Source organism: Bufo bufo, chromosome 2, assembly GCF_905171765.1.
Source record: "Bufo bufo chromosome 2, aBufBuf1.1, whole genome shotgun sequence".
NCBI classification, from domain to species: Eukaryota; Metazoa; Chordata; class Amphibia; order Anura; family Bufonidae; genus Bufo; species Bufo bufo.
Window position 1 is genome coordinate 695,928,490 of NC_053390.1, and position 12,875 is coordinate 695,941,364.

Here is a 12,875-nt window from a genome sequence, read left to right on the forward strand (position 1 = left end):
TTTCCCACATCTGCTCATTTATAAGAGATAAAAAATAAAAATAAACTACACATAATTGGTATCACCGTGTTCGTAATGACCTCGACTATAAAATGATCATAGGACCAATCCTGCATGATGAATGTTATAAAAAAAAATGAAAGTAAACAATGCCAGAATTGCAGTTTTTTTGCTTCACCTGCCAAAAATATTTAATAAAAAGTGATCAAAAAGCCATATGCATCTGAAAAATTATACCAATAAAAACTAAAGCCCATCCCACTAAAAATAAGCCCTCATACAACTTTGTTGATGGAAAAATAAAAAAGTTATTGGTCATAGATTTTGGTGATGCAAAAAACTAAAAAACAATAGTTTAATAAACAGTGATTTTATTTAACAGTGGTACAAAATGAACAAAATAAAAAACTATATAATTTTGGTGTCGCCATAACCGTATCATCCCACAGAATAAAATTATCTTATCAAACATACCACATGGAAAACCCCATAAAAAATACAATTAAAAAAACACTGACAGAATTGCAATATTAGCCACTTTATCTCATAAAAATCTAAATAAAAAGCACTCAAAAAACATATAGACTCCAAAATTGTATCAATAAAAATTATAGCCCATCTTACAAAAAAACAAGCTCTCATGCAGCTACATTGATGGAAAAATTCAAAAAGTTATGGGTCTTCGATTTGGTGATGCAAAAGTTTAATAAAAAGTGATTTTATAATATAACAGTGGACATGAATAAAACAATATAAATTTGGTATCGCCAGAACCATATCAACCCACAAAATACAACAATCTTATCAAGTATACCACATGGAGAACCCCATAAAAACTAAAAAAAAAAAAAAAACACTGGCAGAATTGCAATATTAGCTACTTCACCTAAAAAAAATAAAATTAAAAAAAAGCAATCAAAAAGTCATATGTACCAAAGAATTGTACCATTAAAAACTAAAGCTCACACCACAAAAAATTAGCCCCCACACAGCCCATTCAACCAAAAAATAAAAAAGTTATGGCCCTTAAAATCTATTTCAGCAAATTTTATGTTAGAAAATGCAAATGACGCTCCTTTTCTTTTGAATGTTGCCATCTTCTCGTACAACAGTTTATAACCACATATGGGGTGTTGCCGTATTCAGGAGAATATACGTAACAAATTATATGGTGCATTTTCTCCTGTTATCCCTTTGTTAAAGTTAAAAATTTGGAATTTTGGAAATTTTTTATTGTAAAAAATAAAAATTTTCATTTTCACAGCCATGTATTTCTAAATGTTATGAAACGCCTCTGAGGTAAAAGTAGTCAGTAAACCCCTCAATGAGTTATTTGAGGGGTGTAGTTTCTAAAATGGAGTCACTTTTGGACGGTTTCTACTGTAGGGGTGCCTTATTGTGCCTTCAAATCTGACACAACACTCAAAAGCTATTCCAGCAAATCTGCTCTCAAAGAACCATATGTTGCTCCTTTACTTCTAAACCCTGCCATGCGCTCATACAGCTGTTTACAAACATAAATGGGGTGTTTCTGTAAACTGCAGAATCAGGGTAATAAATGTTAAGGTTCATTTTGCTGTTAACCCTTGCTGTGTTATAGAAAAAAATGGATTCAAATAAAAAAATCTGCAAATCTGTAAATATCACCTCCATTTTCCTTTAATTCTTGCGGGACACCTAAAGGGTTAATATAGTTTTTAAAACCAGTTTTAAGTAATTTGAGGGGTATAGTTTCTAAAATGGGGTCATTTATGGGTGGTTTCTATTATGTAAGGACCTCAAAGTGACTTCAGAACTGAATTGGTCCTTGAAAAAGTCGGTTTTGAAAGTTTTATAGAAAAGTTTAAAAATTGCTTCTTAAATTCTAAGCCTTCTAACGTCCTAAACAAATAAAATGTGATTTATGCCAACATAAAGTAGACATATAAGGAATCTTAAGAAAAAAAAAACAATCTAATTAGGTATCACTATCTGACTTTAATGTGTAGAAATTAAAATTTAAAAAATGTATTTTTTTCAAAATTTTTAGTAAATTTTGGATTTTTTATAATGCAAAATTAAAACTTATTGACCCAAATTTACCCCGAGCATTAAGTACGAGAGGTCACGAGAAAACAATCTCAGACTTGCTTGGATAAATAAAAGTATTCCAAAGTTATTAGCATATAAACTGACACGTCAGATTTGCAAAATTAAGCCTGGTCACAAAAGTGAAAAATGGCTTGGTCTTGAAAGGTTTAAATCAAATTTTTATGTTAAACATATTTTAAATATTTTTGGTGATGTTATTTTTTATTTTCCTTGTCATAATACTCTTTATTTATTTAGCGCCAACATATTTCACAGCGCTTTTCAATCATGGGGGTCATCTTAACCACTTCAGCCCCCAGTGCTTAAACACCCTGAAAGACCAGGCCACTTTTTACACTTCTGACCTACACTACTTTCACCGTTTATTGCTCGGTCATGCAACTTACCACCCAAATGAATTTTACCTCCTTTTCTTCTCACTAATAGAGCTTTCATTTGGTGGTATTTCATTGCTGCTGACATTTTTACTTTTTTTGTTATTAATCGAAATTTAACGATTTTTTTGCAAAAAAATGAAATTTTTCACTTTCAGTTGTAAAATTTTGCAAAAAAAACGAGATCCATATAGAAATTTTGCTCTAAATTTATAGTTCTACATGTCTTTGATAAAAAAAAAATGTTTGGGTAAAAAAAAAATGGTTTGGGTAAAAGTTATAGCGTTTACAAACTATGGTACAAAAATGTGAATTTCCGCTTTTTGAAGCAGCTCTGACTTTCTGAGCACCTGTCATGTTTCCTGAGGTTCTACAATGGCCAGACAGTACAAACACCCCACAAATGACCCCATTTCGGAAAGTACACACCCTAAGGTATTCGCTGATGGGCATAGTGAGTTCATCGAACTTTTTATTTTTTGTCACAAGTTAGCGGAAAATGATGATTTTTTTTTTTTTTTTTTCTTACAAAGTCTCATATTCCACTAACTTGTGACAAAAAATAAAAACTTCTATGAACTCACTATGCCCATCACGAAATACCTTGGGGTCTCTTCTTTCCAAAATGGGGTCACTTGTGGGGTAGTTATACTGCCCTGGCATTCTAGGGGCCCAAATGTGTGGTAAGGAGTTTGAAATCAAATTCTGAAAAAAATGACCTGTCAAATCCGAAAGGTGCTCTTTGGAATATGGGCCCCTTTGCCCACCTAGGCTGCAAAAAAGTGTCACACATCTGGTATCTCCGTACTCAGGAGAAGGTGGGGAATGTGTTTTGGGGTGTCATTTTATATATACCCATGCTGGGTGAGAGAAATATCTTGGCAAAAGACAACTTTTCCCATTTTTTTATACAAAGTTGGCATTTGACCAAGATATTTATCTCACCCAGCATGGGTATATATAAAATGACACCCCAAAACACATTCCCCACCTTCTCCTGAGTACGGAGATACCAGATGTGTGACACTTTTTTGCAGCCTAGGTGGGCAAAGGGGCCCATATTCCAAAGAGCACCTTTCGGATTTGACAGGTCATTTTTTTCAGAATTTGATTTCAAACTCCTTACCACACATTTGGGCCCCTAGAATGCCAGGGCAGTATAACTACCCCACAAGTGACCCCATTTTGGAAAGAAGACACCCCAAGGTATTCCGTGAGGGGCATGGCGAGTTCCTAGAATTTTTTATTTTTTGTCACAAGTTAGTGGAAAATGATGATTTATTTTTTTTTATTTTTTTTCATACAAAGTCTCATATTCCACTAACTTGTGACAAAAAATAAAAACTTCCATGAACTCACTATGCCCATCAGCGAATACCTTGGGGTCTCTTCTTTCCAAAATGGGGTCACTTGTGGGGTAGTTATACTGCCCTGGCATTCTAGGGGCCCAAATGTGTGGTAAGGAGTTTGAAATCAAATTCAGTAAAAAATGACCTATGAAATCCAAAAGGTGCTCTTTGGAATGTGGGCCCCTTTGCCCACCTAGGCTGCAAAAAAGTGTCACACATCTGGTATCCCCGTACTCAGGAGAAGTTGAGGAATGTGTTTTGGGGTGTCTTTTTACATATACCCATGCTGGGTGAGATAAATATCTTGGTCAAATGCCAACTTTGTATAAAAAAATGGGAAAAGTTGTCTTTTGCCAAGATATTTCTCTCACCCAGCATGGGTATATGTAAAATGACACCCCAAAACACATTCCCCACCTTCTCCTGAGTACGGAGATACCAGATGTGTGACACTTTTTTGCAGCCTAGGTGGGCAAAGGGGCCCATATTCCAAAGAGCACCTTTCGGATTTGACAGGTCATTTTTTTCAGAATTTGATTTCAAACTCCTTACCACACATTTGGGCCCCTAGAATGCCAGGGCAGTATAACTACCCCACAAGTGACCCCATTTTGGAAAGAAGACACCCCAAGGTATTCCGTGAGGGGCATGGCGAGTTCCTAGAATTTTTTATTTTTTGTCACAAGTTAGTAGAAAATTATGATTTTTTTTTTTTTTTTTTTTTCATACAAAGTCTCATATTCCACTAACTTGTGACAAAAAATAAAAACTTCCATGAACTCACTATGCCCATCAGCGAATACCTTGGGGTCTCTTCTTTCCAAAATGGGGTCACTTGTGGGGTAGTTATACTGCCCTGGCATTCTAGGGGCCCAAATGTGTGGTAAGGAGTTTGAAATCAAATTCAGTAAAAAATGACCTATGAAATCCAAAAGGTGCTCTTTGGAATGTGGGCCCCTTTGCCCACCTAGGCTGCAAAAAAGTGTCACACATCTGGTATCCCCGTACTCAGGAGAAGTTGAGGAATGTGTTTTAGGGTGTCTTTTTACATATACCCATGCTGGGTGAGATAAATATCTTGGTCAAATGCCAACTTTGTATAAAAAAATGGGAAAAGTTGTCTTTTGCCAAGATATTTCTCTCACCCAGCATGGGTATATGTAAAATGACACCCCAAAACACATTCCCCACCTTCTCCTGAGTACGGAGATACCAGATGTGTGACACTTTTTTGCAGCCTAGGTGGGCAAAGGGGCCCATATTCCAAAGAGCACCTTTCGGATTTGACAGGTCATTTTTTTCAGAATTTGATTTCAAACTCCTTACCACACATTTGGGCCCCTAGAATGCCAGGGCAGTATAACTACCCCACAAGTGACCCCATTTTGGAAAGAAGAGACCCCAAGGTATTCGCTGATGGGCATAGTGAGTTCATGGAAATTTTTATTTTTTGTCACAAGTTAGTGGAATATGAGACTTTGTATGAAAAAAAAAAAAAAAAAAAATCATCATTTTCCACTAACTTGTGACAAAAAATAAAAAATTCTAGGAACTTGCCATTCCCCTCACGGAATACCTTGGGGTGTCTTCTTTCCAAAATGGGGTCACTTGTGGGGTAGTTATACTGCCCTGGCATTTTCCAGGGGCCCTAATGTCTGGTAAGTAGGTAAATGACCTGTGAAATCCGAAAGGTGCTCTTTGGAATGTGGGCCCCTTTGCCCACCTAGGCTGCAAAAAAGTGTCACACATCTGGTATCTCCGTACTCAGGAGAAGGTGGGGAATGTGTTTTGGGGTGTCATTTTACATATACCCATGCTGGGTGAGAGAAATATCTTGGCAAAAGACAACTTTTCCCATTTTTTTTATACAAAGTTGGCATTTGACCAAGATATTTATCTCACCCAGCATGGGTATATGTAAAATGACACCCCAAAACATATTCCCCAACTTCTGCTGAATACGGAGATACCACATGTGTGACACTTTTTTGCAGCCTAGGTGGGCAAAGGTGCCCAAATTCCTTTTAGGAGGGCATTTTTAGACATTTGGATACCAGACTTCTTCTCACGCTTTGGGGCCCCTAAAATGCCAGGGCAGTATAAATACCCCACATGTGACCCCATTTTGGAAAGAAGACACCCCAAGGTATTCAATGAGGGGCATGGCGAGTTCATTGAAAAAAAAAATTTTGGCACAAGTTAGCGGAAATAGATTTTTTTGATTTTGTTCTCACAAAGTCTCCCTTTCCGCTAACTTGGGACAAAAATTTCAATCTTTCATGGACTCAATATGCCCCTCAGCGAATACCTTGGGGTGTCTTCTTTCCAAAATGGTGTTATTTGTGGGGTGTTTGTACTGCCCTGGCATTTGAGGGTCTCCGCAATCATTACATGTATGCCCAGCATTAGGAGTTTCTGCTATTCTCCTTATATTGAGCATACGGGTAATGAGATTTTTTTTTTCCGTTCAGCCTCTGGGCTGAAAGAAAAAAATGAACGGCACAGATTTCTTCATTCGCATCGATCAATGTGGATGAAAAAATCTCTGCCAAAAAAAGAAAAAGGAGGGGAAAGGCGTCTGCCAGGACATAGGAGCTCCGCCCAACATCCATACCCACTTCAGCTCGTATGCCCTGGCAAACCAGATTTCTCTATTCACATCAATCGATGTGGATGAATAAATCATTGCCGGGATTTTTTTTTTTATATATACAAAGTGTTTGCCAAAGTATATGAACACCGCCACCTCCTCAGCTCATATGCCTCGGCAAACGTATCTTTTACTGCAGAGGAGAAATCTCGTCTTGCAGCGCCGCATACACCGACTTGCGTGTAATCTGACAGCAGCGCAATGCTTCTGTCCGAATGCACATCAGTGCTGCAGCTAGTCGATCGGTTGGTCCACCTGAAAGGTAAAAAAAACAAAACAAAAAAGAAAAAACCAGGCCGCAAAGCAATAACTTTATTAACTGTTGAACAGAACATAGAAACTTTTTTTAAACTTTTTTAACTGAACATTTAACTTTTTTACTTACCGGTATTTTTTTTTTTGTTTAGTTTTTTTTACCTTTTATAGAACAAACCTCTCCTTCCCCATGGGACAATGTGCAAAGCGCAAATCGCCCAAAGATGTGGCGAAGTACGTTATGCACTTTATCCCAGGTGAAAGGAGAGGTTTGCAGCAGCTGTGAGTGAATGGGCCCTAATAGCCCTGTGTGCCTGTCCTGGTGAGATGTGATCCCTATGCTAGGTGTACCTGTGTGTGGTACTTCCGGAAACACTCTCCATAGCATAGGGCAGGGTGGTCAGCACAGTCAGGACAGAAATAGCGGGTGTCACGCCTTATTCCACTCCTGCTACAGACACGACATCTTTTTCGGGGTGACGGTTGGGTTGAGGTACCAGGAACGACACTGGGGAAATGTCGCTCGTGTAGACGGCTAACTACACTGGTGGATGGGGCCACGGAACCTCCTGGGTAAAGGAGGTTCTCGATGATCTCTTCCTGGAATTTGAGGAAGGATCCTGTTCTCCCAGCCTTACTGTAGAGAACAAAACTATTGTAGAGCGCCAATTGAATTAAATATACAGACACCTTCTTATACCAGCGTCTGGTTCTGCGGGAAACTAAATACGGAGACAACATCTGGTCATTGAAGTCCACCCCTCCCATGAGCGCATTATAGTCGTGGACACAGAGGGGCTTTTCAATGACACGGGTTGCTCGCTCAATTTGGATTGTCGTGTCTGCGTGAATGGAGGAGAGCATGTAAACGTCACGCTTGTCTCTCCATTTCACCGCGAGCAGTTCTTCGTTACACAAGGCAGCCCTCTGCCCCCTTGCAAGACGGGTGGTTACAAGCCGTTGGGGGAAGCCCACGCGACTAGTTCGCGCGGTGCCACAGGCGCAAATCCGTTCTATAAACAAATGCCTAAAGAGGGCCACACTTGTGTAGAAATTGTCCACATAAAGATGGTACCCCTTGCCGAATAAGGGTGACACCAAGTCCCAGACTGTCTTCCCACTGCTCCCCAGGTAGTCAGGGCAACCGACCGGCTCCAGGGTCTGATCTTTTCCCTCATAGATCCGAAATTTGTGGGTATAGCCTGTGGCCCTTTCACAGAGCTTATACAATTTGACCCCATACCGGGCACGCTTGCTTGGGATGTATTGTTTGAAGCCAAGGCGCCCGGTAAAATGTATTAGGGACTCGTCTACGCAGATGTTTTGCTCAGGGGTATACAAATCTGCAAATTTCAGGTTGAAATGGTCTATGAGGGGCCGAATTTTGTGGAGCCGGTCAAAAGCAGGGTGGCCTCTGGGACGGGAGGTGGTATTGTCGCTAAAATGCAGAAAACGTAGGATGGTCTCAAATCGTGTCCTGGACATAGCAGCAGAGAACATGGGCATGTGATGAATTGGGTGCGTTGACCAATATGACCGCAATTCATGCTTTTTTGTCAGGCCCATGTTGAGGAGAAGGCCCAAAAAAATTTTAAGTTCGGAAACTTGGACTGGTTTCCACCGGAAAGGCTGGGCATAATAGCTTCCCGGGTTAGCGGTTATAAATTGTGTGGCATATTGGTTGGTCTCTGCCACGACTAAGTCCAAGAGCTCCGCAGTCAAGAACAGCTCAAAAAATCCCAGGGCCGAACCGATTTGAGCCGTCTCAACCCGAACTCCAGACTGGGCGGTGAAAGGCTGAACTACTGGTGCGGCTGAAGTTGGTGACTGCCAATCAGGATTTGCCAGCACCTCAGGGACTCTAGGGGCTCTACGGGCCTGTCTTTGCGGTGGCTGCGACGGGGTAACTATTGCACGTGCCACCGTACCAGCTTCAACTGCCCTTCTGGTGCTCGCTACTTCACCATGTTGTACGGCAGTGCTGGTACTAGGTCCAGGAAGGGCTGCGCTGCTGGTGTATGCCTCACCACGTGATCCGGCAGCGACAGCCCCACTCTGCTGCTCTTGAAGCGGATCCTGCGTAACCTGTGGTCTAGCGACATGGGGCCGGGTACGCCTGGTGCTGCCAGGGACCTCCACCTCCTCGTCCGAACTTTGGGTCAGAGAGCCACTGCTTTCCACAGGTTCATATTCTGACCCGCTAGATTCGTCAGATGAGGGTTCCCACTCCTCATCCGACTGGGTCAGAATCCTGTAGGCCTCTTCAGAAGAATACCCCCTGTTTGACATTTTGGACTACTAAATTTAGGGGTATTCCCTGAGACTACCCAAGAAAAAAAGCAAACCTGTCTTACAAAGGGGAGGCTAGCGAAGTACCGGAGGCTGCTGCGGTTGATAAAAAATATCAAAACTGATTTTTTTATCGCCGCAGTGCGTGTAAAATGAATGTGCAGTGATCAAAAAATAATAATTTTTTGTCACTGCGGTGGGGCGGGCGTGGGTGAACGCACGTGTGGGCGACCGATCAGGCCTGATCGGGCAAACACTGCGTTTTGGGTGGAGGGCAAACTAAAGTGACACTAATACTATTATAGATCTGACAGTGATCAGTTTTGATCACTTACAGATACTATAAAAGTACAAATGCTGATTAGCGATACGCTAAACAGCGAATAAAAGTGATTGTGGTGCGGTGGGGTGGGCGCTAACTGACGCTAACTACCTAACCAAGGGGCCTAAACTATCCCTAAAACCTAACAGCCAATACCAGTGAAAAAAAAAAAGTGACAGTTTACACTGATCACTTTTTTTCCTTTCACTAGTGATTGACAGGGGCGATCAAAGGGGTGATCAAAGGGTTAATTGGGGTGCAGGTGGGTGATCTGGGGCTAAGGTGTAGTGTTGGTGCTACTCACAGTTCAGTCTGCTCCTGTGCTGGATCCAACCGACGAAAAGGACCAGCACAGGAGCAGACAAGCCATATAACAGATCATATTTACTAATATGATCTGTTATATGACTTTGGATTGGATTTTTTGAAAATCGCCAGCCTGCCAGCCAATGATCGTTGCTGGCAGGCTGGTGACGAAATACTTCTTTTAATTTTGCCGGCCCGCGATGCGCATGCGCGGGCCGGCTTTGAGCGAAATCTCGCGTCTCGCGAGATGACGCGTATATGCGTGACTCTGCGCAGCGCTGCCACCTCCGGAACGCAATCCTGCGTTAGGCGGTCCGGAGGTGGTTAAAATACGGGAGTAGATATAAGGCTGCAAGATTCAGTCCCCAGCCGATAGTTGTACTTCTGAATGCATGGGGTGCAGATATTTGACGAATGATCAGATTTTAAAAAATGAGGCTGGGTTGGAGGGGGGAATGGAGAAGAGTTAGATCAGCGGATGTGATAGGTCAACCTGAATAGATGTGTTTTTAGGGAGTGCCTTACAGACTGTTACCAACACACTCTACTCTATACAAAAACACACAGGAAATAGCTCCGTAGGAAGTCTCTTTCATTGGACACCTCAAGTGTAGACATGGCAGTTTTTCATTGGATGCCTCTGTGGTCAATCACACAAACGTGCGTACTACGTGCGTTTCCAAAATACAAAAACGCCCCAAAATACGCCTCAAAAATGCCCGATAGAAATGCCTGTAAAAAGCGCTTATCGAATACGCTCAGGTGTGAACCCAGCCTAAAACAGTGGATGTCATGAATTAACCTAATTGCTTGGGGTAGGGCATACCAGACAACTGATGCAGCTTGGAAGAAGTCTTGGAGATGAGAATGAGAGGCTCAGATTATGGTGGGTAGTGTTGAGCCAATCAAAGTTGACGAAGTGAAATTTGATCCAAATTTCTGGAAAAATGTGATTTGTCATGAATTCAATTTTCCTGGCGATTTTTGGTAACGAATCAGATTTTTTTCTAGAAAGGCTTCTGCACATGTTACAAAGTGAAATTAAGAAGCCTGAGAATGATAGATCATCCATAATGCCAGGCAGCCATCCAATCAGCAGATAGCCAGCCCCTGTGATGTCACAGCCATATAAAAAGCTTCATCCTGCCCAGTTTCCATCATTTTACTGTGACTTAGTGCAGGGAGAGATGTGACAGGCACTAGGGATAGTGATTAAGAAAGCCTTTAATTGTAAAATTCTAGTTTGGAACAGTTTTGGACAGCACAGGGACAGTATAGGAAGATATTTGGGAGATCATAGGAAGACTTTATCCACACTATAAGGAGAGCATAGGGAGAGTATAGGGGCTAAAAGAACAGTATCCCCCTTGGTTAATAGATAAGCAATTCTATTACACCTGGATGCACTAATTTGGGTGAAAAAGCTGTCTAATGCTACTGTTATTGTGGTGTCCACATTGTTTTATACATACATAATTATATAACGCCTTGATTCTCTAATTGGGGTTAAAAAGTGATCTAATACTACTGCTATTGTAGTGTCCACAATTACATACGTCCTTCTATAATGCCTTGATTTTGTAATTAGGGTGAAATAATGCTCTAAATATATTTTTCACGTATTTGGTTTTACACCTTGTGTTATAGATAAGGAATTCCATTAGGCCTTGATAATGTAATTGGGGTGAAATAGAGGTCTAATACTATTGCTTTTTGGTTGTTCACATACGTAATTTGGGTAAAATAGCATTCTTAGCCTTAGCAATAATGATTAATTACTGACCAACCACTGACCGTATAAAGGTGGATGCTCAAAAGACAGGATCCATTTTTTTGAGGGGTTTGTTCTTGTGATGGATCAAAAGAAGGGAGAAATAAACAGTGACATCAACACAAACTTACTACCAAAGGAACCCTACCAAACACAGACAGGTGCCTCAAAGCCAGGAAGTACCCACCAGTATGGAAGCCAAGTTTGGATTCCTATTTTAAAGTGTTTTTAAATACGCAAGTCTCGTGCAACTTCAGCAGAGACAAAGTTTGCCTACAAGGAACACATACATTTTAATGATATACGGGAACAGCATTACAAACAAAGTTAACAAATCGACCTTGGATCTATGAAGCGAAGCTCGATATGCTCAAGCCTACTAAAAACATTAACAAGTATGTAACAGCAATATCAAAATACTAGGGAACATACAAACTACTTGCAGATGTTCTTCTTGGTCAGATTCAAACCAAGGGCCCCAGCACTGCAAGTCAGCAGTACTAACTATTGAGCCACCATGCTGCATTTATGTATATTTATTTCAGTTTTCCTTCCAAAAGGAAAAGAAAAGTAAGCATCTCACACCACCAGCTGTAATGTTGCTATTCAACATCAAAACTTAACCTTTTAAACGGGCCATAAAGTATAACTTGGATAATATCTAAATCAGCACCCTATCTGCACACTTCTCTTTCCAGATGATTATCATTTATCAGAGTAGAGAAAATTGGCTTAACTAGCTGAAAGGCCCTTTTATAAGAGTTACAAGAACAGATGGGTAAGCGTGCATGCTGGGAGTGGTAGTTTCACATAAGCTGGAGTGTCGAAGATTGCTGATCCCTGCCATAGATCCTAAAATGTTTCTCTCTTTTTATGCTCTTTACATTTTTATTTTCTTTAGAGGCTTATGTTTTGTATTGAGAGTTTCTATTATGCTAAACTGCATTAATGAACCCAAATTTGAATCAACGTCCTCGTAAAAGTGGATTAGCTTGACATGGCCTGATTTTCATTTATTCAAACTAGTTATTTATTTTCATTAAATCTTTTAAATACTTGTTAGAAAAAAGTCTCACTTCTATTCTAGCAAATAAATAGATAAATTAATTGCAGAAGTTTGTGATACCTTTTAAATAAGAAGGTTAACTACTTTTGCATATATGATATAATTACAATCATAACAGTGTTGAGCGCTAATATTAAAAAAGCAAATTTTTATCTAAAATATTGCAACTTCGAGAATTCACGAATATTTAGAATATAGTGCTACATATTCGTTTTTGAATATTTGTCATTTTTTCCATCTAAACACATAATTCCTCCCTGCTTCTTGCTTGTGGACCAATGAGTCATTGGCCCACAAGCAACTTAAGCAGGGAGGAATCATGTGTTCAGATGGAAAAAATTACGGATATTCGAAAAACAAATATATAGCACTATATTCTATAGTGCTATATATTCGTTTTTG